The 12,284-nt window shown below is 36.4% G+C and overlaps 1 long non-coding RNA gene across 1 annotated transcript; it reads right to left on the bottom strand.

Annotated features, from left to right (window-relative positions):
* Positions 1 to 3,569: 3,569 nt before the first annotated feature.
* LOC135740290 (uncharacterized) lies at positions 3,570 to 7,733 on the bottom strand. The gene is made up of 3 exons (XR_010529170.1): positions 7,380 to 7,733; positions 5,471 to 5,588; positions 3,570 to 5,270 (listed from the first exon to the last, which is right to left on the bottom strand). It is a non-coding gene; the product is annotated as an uncharacterized lncRNA (long non-coding RNA).
* Positions 7,734 to 12,284: the final 4,551 nt, after the last annotated feature.

The following is a 12,284-nucleotide window of genomic DNA, read 5'->3' as shown; positions in this document are numbered from 1 at the left end:
TTTTTCTGCATTCTGCCTCAACCACAAATGAAAGTGTGATTCCCCCCACCTTTGTTTTTGACAATGAAGCTTTCGGTGAAGATTGAACACTCTGCATTTATGGGGGGTGAGGACCTAAGAGCTTCTCGCTGAAGGAGCCTCTCGAGGGGGCAGCCAGCATTTAGGGGGTCTGATTAATCACAGTGTCTCTCTGAGGTGATAGCTCAGAGGTAACAGAAGGCCTGGCCCTCCTTACGTGTGCGTCTGCGGAGATACAGGGGTTTACAGAGCATGAGATGAATGGACGCCATGGTGAAATAATCAATTATCAGTCACTCCATCCACCTCTGCAAATGGCCAGACACACATAATCCACATTCACAAACCTAAAAAGTGCACATGTGATAGGGCAAAATTGTGGGTTTGAATCTCAGTAAAGACGCCCGATAAATCAGCTTTCTCCGGGTTAAAGCGTCTGCAAAATGTGCAACAAACTTTGGAATCTGGGATATCTTTGTATCTTATATTTAATTTCCAGCTGTTTTCGAGAGCCCTTAACTGTGTTTTCTAGAAAAGTCAGCACTCGCTAAAGCGATTTTTAAGGCCGAAAGGGTTTTTACTGACTACTCGGAGGAATATAAGTCACAAGAGTTTGTGAAGAGAGGAGTGATAAAAGGCAAAAGATGAGCGAGAGAGCGATTGCACCAGAATAGGATGAGTGGTGTCCACTGAGAATTTGGAAGTGGAGGATCTCTCCCGCGTTCAATCTGCGCCGGCTCCAATATGGTGGAAATAAATTGCTTTTTAAATAGATTGCTAAGCCTCTATCAGCGAGCCACTGATGTGGGTACATTTCATAGGCTCCTATTTAAACCAACTTAAACCTCCATTCACAGTATAACCTTATTAAAGATATCTGCCAGTTTGACTTCACTACCTCAACGTGCCTCACCTTCAGCCTACAAAATTAATCTCTGAAATGATACAAGCGATAACCTGCCTCGCACATACGGAGGTATACAGAGCACGGTTGTAATTAATGTAAAACGGCTTAGCGGGACGCTCTCTGTATTAATATGCAGAGGAAATTGGCATGTTGCGAGTCTCAGCATGCAGGCCTGAGGTTGTGATACTGTTAAGTTTTGAGGCTTCGAGGTAGTGAGGCTGCAAAACGGTACCTACATGATCTTTAGTACTTCATTTTTTACATTTTAGAATAAAAGTAAAGCAATTAAAACTACGAAATAACACACATTTATATTTTGGGGTATTGACAAAAAAGCTAAACAAATTAAAATAGCATTTTAGTATATAGGCTACAGTAGTTCTGTACAATCTATGCATTGGAAGCATCCTGTGACAATTTTAAGGAGTTCCCATGTAAGCAGGGCACTTTGTGGCTGCTTTTCCTCGACAGTCGGTCTGAATAATCCGTTTATAAAACAACAAAATAATATTAATTACATTTTCCATTCCAAAAATAATAATAATTCACACGTCGCCGCAACATCTACAGAACCAATTTCAAGCATTTATGCATTAGCCTTGAGATCAAAAGGGTTATTAAGACCAATATCAATTCAGTCAAGTGTGTCCAAACTTCTGACTGGAAGTCTAGCTGCCATTTCCTGTGCTTCATGGCTCAGGGAAACGTATGCTAATGCAGCACATTTTCAATTGATTAATGCCACTAATCTTATTTGTGGAAAACCACATTATGGTCCTGAAGGAAGGCAGGGGGATGATAGAGCGTTGTTACGTCATGCACCAGGAAATGAGGAAAATCCCGGAAAAGAATTTGCTTAAAGATGCTGAGCACATTGAAAAGCGGGTCTGGTCTAAATACCAACCTACACAATTGTGAAGGGTAAACTAATAATAAATATATTCACTCAAAGATGAATTATAAATTGAGAATATAGAGAGAATAGTAAAACAGACAACTACTGTAGTGTTGAGAATTGTGTCCACATCTATTTGTCACACAGTGTTTTAATTAACTAATAAGATCTATGTTGACAGTGTTTATCGATGAGGTTTATTAACACAGGATTAAATAGATTAATAATCCATTCTTGCAATTTTGTGAAATTTATTGTATGGATTTGATGATGGGCAAATATGATTCACTTCTACTGAATAGCTTGCATACTGTACTAAAAATAATTAAAGCTCCATTTGGTTTGGGAAAAGAAATATCATACAGAGAAAATTTGGGGCTGTAATTTAAGACCTGTTGTGGATGAGTGAATCTGTCTGAAACAGAGCAGCATATTCAGAGAAATAAAGAGGAAGGTTAATAATCCCAACAGAAAGAAAGAGAGAGAGAAGTTAAAAATATCCCAATGTCTTACTTTAATATGATATGACCAAAGCTATATATTGATTATTTAAACTTACATGGTAAACGAAAAGCCATTTATGAGTATGGGCAGTAGCTGAGAGTTTTAAAGATTATTAAAGTATCCAATACTTTGCTGCCTTCAAATTTTTTGTTAAATCAACTCAAGTTTATTTACAAGTTACATCAACTTACTATTATTTATCTTGTTAAAATTTTATAAAATAAAGTTGAATGTTTTCAACTATGTTTTATAAGTTATAACAACTCACTTGTAGTTATAACAACTCATCTGTAGTTAAGATAAATAATATTAAGTTGAAATTACTTGTAAATCTGAGTTGAATCAACAAAAAATGTTAAGGTAGCAAAGTATTTTTACAGTGTTCAAATACTAGACGTTATTAGTATATTATATACGCCGTATATACAATAAACAGAGTCTTAAAATTATAAAAAGCAATGGTTTCTCACAATAAAATTTACATTTATTTATTAAGCAGACACTTTTATCTAAAGTGACTTACAGATGTATAATTTAATCAAAGATGTGCAGTTTACAAAGCCATGTTTAAAGTAGGACTTGAAGATGTAGCTAGGTAAGATTAAATAGTTGTTGTTGTTTTTTTACAGTTAGGGGTGGATGCAGAAAAGCTGTGTAAATAAATCAGAAATTTAAAAATATTCAAAAGCATAATAAAATCTGAATTAAATGTGACCCTGACCACAAAACCAAAAGCCATAATTTTAGGGAATTGAGATTTATACATAATCTTTGATATCGTATAAATAAGCTTTGCATTGTGGTTTGTTAGGAAAGGACAAATATTTGAAAATCTGGAATATGAGTGTGCAAAAAATCTAAATATTGAGAAAATCGTCTTTAAAGTTGCCCAAATGAAGTCCTTAGCAACACATAGTATAGTACTGTTTTATATATTTATGGGAAATTTAATAAATATCTTCATGGAAGATTACTTATTATCCTTATGAATTTTGATTATAAAATCATATTATCTTTATGATTTTTGGTAAAAAGAAAAATGTATAATTTTGACCACTTACAATTTTTGGCTATTGCTACAAATATACCCATACGACTTAAGACTAGGGTCACTGTCACAAATAGTTTATGTTTGCTTGCATTTATTTACTTTTATCATTTTATTTTGCTTTGTAGATTTGTTTATGCTCTACATTAAAACCGTTTTTTACGTTCAAGGGACAAAATATACAAATGCATCATAAGTGAACTTAAGTCAAGCTTTATTAGTGATATGAGTGGGAGAAACATTTGTGCACATAAAGATCATTTCAATAAAGAGGAAATTAAGGCCTGAATCATTTCATCATGTCATGAACTGCTCATCAGTGTGAATCATGTACAGTGAAATCAGCTAAAGATATTTAGTAAACACAAATCAACCAATACAAATTATAGCAGTAATAACTGTATTAATGTGTTTTCAAACATTAGAGCTAAAAGACTATTACTGAAAAATTACAAAAATTATAGTATTTATAAATATATATAAAAATATAGTGTATAAAATAGACTATTTATAAAATATGATATTTTCTGATGATACATGCTAACATGCAGCTAAGACCTGTTAGCTGTCCTATTTATAATGATAAAATAAGCAAAGCAGATATTTTTAATGGCTCATTAAACTGTAAAAACACATTTCTATCGAAAACAAACTAAGATGTTGACTAAACACTGATCTAATCTCTTCTCAGTTGTGTAATTCCAAAACAATATATTCATTCATATTCCTCATCTCTATCTACACCTCTTTTCTCTATGTTCATTTATAAACACATAGACGAAAGAAGCATAATTACAGAGAGTGCTTCCTGATTGTTGCTTTTAGTCTATCTGAAATGCTAATACATCACTTAAACGTGCAAAATGATAATGGAGAACGAATTAAAATGTTTGCAGATGTACAAATCCTCCACGTCAATACATCAACAGCCGGTCCAAATGCAATCTGTTTGTTTTCGTGTCATTCTTGAAAAAAAAAAAAAGACTTTTTGGAGATGAACAAAAAACCTATGAGAAAACCTCATGTATATTTATAAGATGCGATACGTCTGATTGTAAGCTTTCGTAAGTCAAGTAGATCCTATTAGGTTCCTTAAATGGATTTTCATGGACGTTAGAATGCACCATGATACGCACGGCTGATACATATTCATGATATATGCGTGCCTACACGCCACAGTCAATCTAAGCCCATGGTAACTGTTTATCTGCAGTGTGTTCCTTTACAATCCGTCTCCCTATACCAGCGCATAAATTTAGCTGTCACTGCGTTCTGGACATTTCATTCAATTTTTTGCAAGCCCTCCTGGAGCTATGAACTTCCATATGGAAACCCTGCACGATAAATGTCATTTCAAAATCAATTTGCATTAAAAAGGTGGATCGTGTGGTCTTGGGAAAATAATATATATATATATATATGGCACAAACCAAACACATTTGCATCCGCAACCCCGCCCGGCCTGCTACAATACACCGCTTTCATGAGTGGGGAAAGCGAACCGGCTCGATGCACACATGAAAAGCAAAAACTCTAAAACACCACATGAATACAAATACAAATCTCGTTTGTCGTTCGCCTGTGCAACGTGTCCGGTGAACGGACACAGCAAGGAAATGCAGCTTTGCTGACTCAAAGTGGATGAGGGTGTGAACTTTGCAAATGGGCCTTCGAATCCGGAGCAGGCGCCGCTGACATGACTCTCCTCGACTACGCGTATTCTTAAGCAATAACAACGAGAGCCGTATTATCCACCCAAGAATACCCGTCACCGAAGAGAGTCTTTAACAGAGAGAAACGACTGAACCGCCAGCATCGTCGGAAAAAGGAAAGGCCTTTTCAAAACAATTGATTGAAGACGCTTTGTAGCGCAAGGCAAGGGACCCTCAACGGCTCGTCTGCAAACAGAAATTAACATAGTGCATTTTTGTTCAGTAAACGCCTCAGAGGAAATATGTGGTAAGTGTTTTGCCTCCTAGAAATCGGCGCTCTCACGGGGTGACTCGGGGGGAAAGGTGCATTTAATGATGAAGGGGCTCTTGAATTGAGGGGGATGGGATGAGGTTACGGGTAATCCCCCCCAACAGCGTACACTCACCTGGGATGCAAGGACCTTGGGGGTCCGGCCCTTGTGGAGCTCCTCCGATGGGTTTCCATGTCCTGACTCCCATTTCTACGGCAATCCTACAGATGATAGTCCACTTTGTCGGGTCGCCCTAAAACACAGCGAGCGACAGGGTTAGAGGAGGGGTCCGGATTTAAATCCGCACGAAAATCTTATCGTCTCTTCTGTCGGAATGATATAAAAAGGAAAAATTAGGCAAACAGTCCATTAGCACCATGAAGACAATTCTATACGGAGAGATGGACCGTAATGAAGCATGGCCGCCCCCCTCCAAACCTCACTTGAGTACGACAGGGGGAGGGATAAAAGAACATAAAGATGGAAGGGGGTGGGGGCTAAATTGTGTGATTAGTCTTTAGGAGAAGGCGGGTTTTATCTTTAAGGGAAATGCAACTTGTAATGTATATTAATGGGATTTTGTTACATCATGTGCCTTAAAAGAATATCTCTGAATTAAATGTTTGAATTGTAGCAGATTTTTCTCACACAAATAACGTTACTTAAAGACGATATATATGAAAATATAATAATTAAATATTAATTTTAAAACAAAATCAGCCAACATAAATACAAATTTTACATTGCAGCAGAATAATATCCAACAAAATTCATTTTCATAAACACCCCCTGGTTATTTTACTTTTTTATGCATAATAGTATTTTTTATTTTAATTTCTTTAATTTTTAGACAATACTTCATTTACACATGATGCATTTTTAAATTACAATAAGATATTTAAGAAATATAATTTTTATCAGTTTTTGTTTTTATATTAACTTACAAAAATATGGCTACTAAATTTCACAAATATGTTTGCAAATTTCACAATAATTCAAAATAACATATTCAATAAAAAACTAAATAATTGTGCACGTACCTACCAATTTTTTACACTGATCAATTCTCTATTAAAAGACACAATGAATCATCCTGCAATCCACACAAGACCGAAAGGGACAAAATCCAATCAAGAGACAGACAGAATAAAGACGAGGAAACTGGAGAAGACCCTCAATGAGGCAGATGGAGGAATCGAGAGGGACAGAATGAGAGATGGAGAATCTGGACTCGAGCACAGAATGCAACAAAAGCCCCCATACAGCCCACCGGCAGAGAGGCAGCCTGCTGCTTCCTCTACAGACCCCCAGTCTGTTAAACGATGAAACACACCTCATACACACACATACAGCTACCCTGACGCAGGGCACACTATTGCCCCGGGCTCTTGCTCTCTCTGTCCATTTCTGATGTTACACACGCACACACACACACAGCCAGAGACCAGACCCTCAACCCCCCTTTCCAGATCTCCAGGAGTTAATCAATGGCCTTCATGCATGGATTCTGCTTTTTTTGGATCTGTTTGTCTTTGGCAAAGTTCCTTGAGGTCCATCTCTCCTAATTCTCTGAATGATATTTTTTACCACCTGTATTTTGTATTCCACACCACCGCGCGTGATCTATCGATTGCAACGGAAAAAGACACGTTGTCGGCTATCTTTCATTTTTTTTTCATGTGAACATATCTGTATTCTCTACCGATCTCCACGCCTCCATTTCTTCACCAAAGATTTGCACTAGCCTATTCCACCCCACACTGGAAAACACACACACGCATGCACACACTTCAAGCAGGACCCTTTACTGATTGCAATTTAATTGAATGGAGCCCATGAATATGGTAATTTCATATAACCCACTTGACACGAGCATCAAGAGATGTAGCCTGGACAACACCAGAAATACATTGGTGAAAAACGTTTTTTGATGTTTGAAAATGAATTGCAGGGGTGTAGACATCCGACACAACAATTACCAAAAGTATTTTTATGCAATTAAAAAATAAAATATGAAAATAAAGATGCCCACATGTGCACTTACCCTGTCAAACCTGCAGCATCTCGTTCCACCGCCCGCCCAGCTCAAACGGCAGCAAGGTGGGATGCCTGATCGTGATAAACCCAGGACGGATCGGCGATGGATCTGGCAGCATCCGAAGGGGTTAGTTTGCAGGCGAGAGACAGAGCCAGGCAGCCAGTCCCGTGCTGTGCAGGTGGATGCGGTACGCCCTCGTAAGGGGGAACGGCTGACAAAAGGATCAAAACCCGCTGCCCACTTCCGAACCAGTTGTTGCTTGACACAGCAAATGAACTTACGGCGCGGGAGCGACTGAATCAGAGAGAGAGACAGACACACAGAGAGAGAGAGAGAGAGAGAGCAGAGGAGGAGAGAGAGTGTGTGTGAGAGAGAGATGGAGAATGAGTGAGAGAGAGGAATAGGTGGGGGAAGAAGGGGGTTCTGAGTGAGCGGGCGAGCAAGAGAGAGAGAGAGAAATCACGGCATAACAAAACCTATAGCTACATGGATGACCATTCTCTCTCTCTCACTCTCTCTCTCTCTCTCTCTCTCTCTCTCTCTCTCTCTCTCTCTCTCTCTATGTCTCTCCCCCTCTCTGGCTTTAAAGGAAGGAAGAGAATAATTAGATTTGAGCCACACATGCCTTCCAAACGCACTGACTCGTGGATCCCAGGCACCTAATGTTGGATTAATTGAGGGAGATCTGATGTGCTACATGCACTGTGGGCTCTCAATCCCTAAAAAGAGTATGCACCCCGGCCCCCGTTACCACAAAACTACTATCATCATATGGTTACTGCATGTTCTATATATTCTGGCATATGGTCACTGACACTTGACGAAAAAAATAGACTAATGTTATTGCACGAATGATGTTTTTAGTGTTGAATCCAGTGATCATTAAATAGAAGCAAATCCAATACCTAAGCATAGAAAATTAAACAGATTTATGAATAGCTATACACTCCTACAAGTCCAAAGTGATATTTGAGATTTCCAATTATGAAGGCCCAAAATGGTGTTTTTATGTATTTGATATATTTTAGATTATTTACTAGACTACATGGATCTATAAAAAAATCTTTATTCTTTACAAAAAAACTCCAATTAGGAATAGGAGTGAAAAAATGACTGATATTAGGGCAAAGCGTTTTATTGTATTGTACATCAAGCTAATGATATAAATGACTTTCATTTACATGTACTGATTTATAAGTGTCTAGTACATGCAGGTGAGCTTTTTAGGTAAAAAAAAAAAATGAAGTGTAACAATTCTCCGTTATTTCCTCCTTGCTGATCCGACACTCCAACTAATTCCCTTTGATAAAGATCACATCAATACTATTAATATGATACTCAATATGCAAGGTAAATGGAAACCGAAAACAGCTCTATCTGCCAACCGGCTTTTAACAGAAAACAGACAAAGGAATCAGACATGTTGAATTTCACGCCAAAGAAAGCGATCTACTGCCCCCTGTTGACCGTCATATGGACCAAACAGGATGGTTCCAGACAGCTGGGCCATATTGCAAGAGCACATGCTGCAATTATTGCAAGGATAACTAATAATTCTTTATCATGCTATAGTCGTTCGATGTGACAAATAACGGCACATTAAACATGAAACAAAGCCAATCAAGGTTCGGGAAAACTGGAGGAATGGATACCGAGAGGGGGGGAAGTCTTTCTCAATATCTCTCGTTCTTCTTTTCTCTCTCTCTCTAGGCGAGGTGAGAAATTCTTACAAAAGCCTGGCTGATACTGTTTGCACCCTTCAAGGCCAGCTGAGCTCACCACAAAGACGTCTGCGTGCAGAAAAATCCAGTCATTTTTCGTTTTTAGTTCCCATCTTGCTTTTTTGGACACAAAGTAGCAATTAAGGTGCAAGTGTTACATGCCGAATATGTTATAACCATGCTAAAGTTATTGAAATAGACTTTCAGATAAAGATATATTTGTTTTTCTTAATTGCTAAGGCACTAAATCCTAATCTCTGAACTAAATTCCAGTAGTTTTAACCCTTGTCAAATCATTCAAAATTTTAAAGGTCAGGTAGTTTGACATTATAGGCACAACGATACGGTTATCATTGATAACTCAAAATTCTTTACACTTTTTCTAATGATGTTTTTTACCAATTGTTCAGAAGAGTGTACAGGTGTGTCTGATGTTAATATCAACAATAAATGGGAACAAGATGAGGAGGAGTATGAGGAAGAGTAGGACCCTATAGTTGTCCTGTATATACTGTCAGAAATAAAAGTACAGAAGTTGTCACTGGTACAGTACCATTTAGGTGCAAATATGTATCTTTTTAATGTTATGCATTTTGTATCTTTGAATGACCAATATTGAGGGACTAAATTTGTACCCTTTAGGTACAAATGTATACTTTTTGAAAGGGTACCGCCCCAGTTTTGTACTTGAGAGTGTAGGAGGAGAGTTGTCAAAAGCGTTTTGTCCTCTGTCTGTTTACTGTACTGGCAAGGGACAACGTTCAATGTGATGAGGATGAAGGCTTATGGTCAGAAAGATGGGATGCTGACTTTTTTAAGAAACAGTAACATAAATTTCATACTGAGTTTTCTTTTATATTTGAGATTGTGAATCTGAATTTGTATAGGATACAAGTGCTGGATCCAGACATTTCACTTGCTTTTAGCATACAATATATATTCACAGAACTAACGTAAAAAAATTGATGTTAAACCGTTTACAATAAACATGTATTTCTCTGTAACCATATATTGTGAATGTTGTTTATACCATTTTTTAATGTAGTGTCTAATAAATGCTCTGTAGTGTTTTATATACGTGACCCTGGACCACAAACCACTAACTGATATTTTTGTAGCAATTGCCAAAAAAAATTTTTTTATGCCATAAATCATTAGGATTATTACGTAAAGATATTTTGTAAATTATACATACATATATATATATATATATATATATATATATATATATATATATATATAAATTATCATTAGTTTATATACATATATGGGTATTCGGGCCTATTTATGTCCACATGGTGTATATCTATTAAAAACTAATTTAATCTAATAAATTTTAGCTCCATTTTTAGTATAAACAAAAACAAGCCTGGATTTTTTATGGCTGATCTTACTAATAATTTTATCATATTTTATTGGTGTTTTGTGGTACAATGTGTTTTTACATGTCGTGCCATATCTCAAACATTATTTACCACAAATTAATAAACAAATATATGCAAATGAATTAAATGTTACTTGAACTAATAAACTACATGCACAGATGAAGCATATATATATGCATTTTGTACTTTATTTTACAAAATTCCTACCTGACCCATGGTTAAGCTGTCATTACCAACACGCTCTGCATAAAGGGACTTTCCCGCTGTTTTCATCAAAAGTTTATTTGGTAGCCATGGTCACCTCATGACATAGTGGAGCACATGTTTTTCAAGCTGCAAGACTGATGCCTTGATGTCCAGAAAAGTAAGTAAATCTACTCTTTATTCTTTGTGTTGGGCATGTACACTTATGCATCATTACCATATGTGCTGTATTTCTGTATTTTTAAACATTTTTTTAAATATTTTTATCACTTTAATAGTTAAAATGGTGTACATTGCATGCAGAAAGCTAGCTACACTTGCTTAGTCATCATCTTAGCTAGTAAGATTAGTTTTTTGACAAACATGTCATTACCAGCACAGTCATTACCAGCACCATACATATTTTTTTATTTATAAATTACAAAAGCATCCTACAATTATACATTTCTGACAATGTTGGACAGTCTAAATGATCACTGTAATAAAAAGCTTTGATATATGACATTCAAAATAAGTTTTTATTCCAAGCCAGGATAGATTGATGAATCAGAAATTTAGATACGTAAATTACTAAAATTCATCTTGCAAGTAAAAGCTAATTAAGTTCAAGATCAATTAGATTCCGTGTGAAACCACAAAATGTTTTAAAAGCACTGATTTATCATTTAAGTTTGATTTTTTACATATTTTCGATGATGTGATGGTAAAGAAATTGCAAAAAAAATCATAAATTCCCTTATCTTATTGTCTCAAACTTTTTAATTTTCAAAATTGCAGCAACCCAATTTGGCCCTTAATCTGATAAATACCCATATACAAAATATATATATCATTATTTTGACAATTTTTTAGGCAATTTTCTCAATATTTCGATGTTTTTGCACCCTCGGATCTTCAAATAGTTGTATCCTGGCCAAATACTGCCGTAACAAACAATACATCAATGGAAAGCTTATTTATTCCGTGTTCAGATTATGTATTTACCCTTATGACTGGTTTTGTGGTCCAGGGTCACATATTGATCTTAAAGCATTGTTTGATTTTGAAAACAGATGAAATAACTTTGAGGTGATTGTTTGATGTTTCCAGAGATTTGATTTTGTGTTTAAAGTTTTGAGAAAGTAGGCAACAGTTTCACGAAATGTATTTTAACAATTGAGAAAAACTGATGAACGATGAACGTCCATAACACAGAGCCAATTCTAATGCCAGCGAAGATAGGCCGCATGTTCACAGTATGTTATTTTGATAAGCTTATCTGTTTTATGTTGCAAAGAAATAAACACGACATAAAGGAATCACAAATCATGTAGTGTCTTGAATGTTCCACGGTGGAACATGCATGAAATGACCGGCTATTATCGTCACACACACATTCATTCATTCATTAGCCGCTGTTTTACCCCTGTAAAAATCTTCGGCTGTACAGAAAACAATTATTTAAATTTGATGCAGTTTATTTGCCTAGTGATAGCTGAAGAGATATTCACCTATCCGTGCAATAAACAACTCTCCCCTCGCCTGGCTGTTTAAATGCAGCAAGCTTACAAACACACGTACACGAGCATACACGCGGGCGTCCGGCAAATAGAATTCCTTCA

Source organism: Paramisgurnus dabryanus, chromosome 22, assembly GCF_030506205.2.
Source record: "Paramisgurnus dabryanus chromosome 22, PD_genome_1.1, whole genome shotgun sequence".
Classification (NCBI taxonomy): Eukaryota; Metazoa; Chordata; class Actinopteri; order Cypriniformes; family Cobitidae; genus Paramisgurnus; species Paramisgurnus dabryanus.
This window is presented reverse-complemented; position numbering and strand designations above follow the sequence as displayed.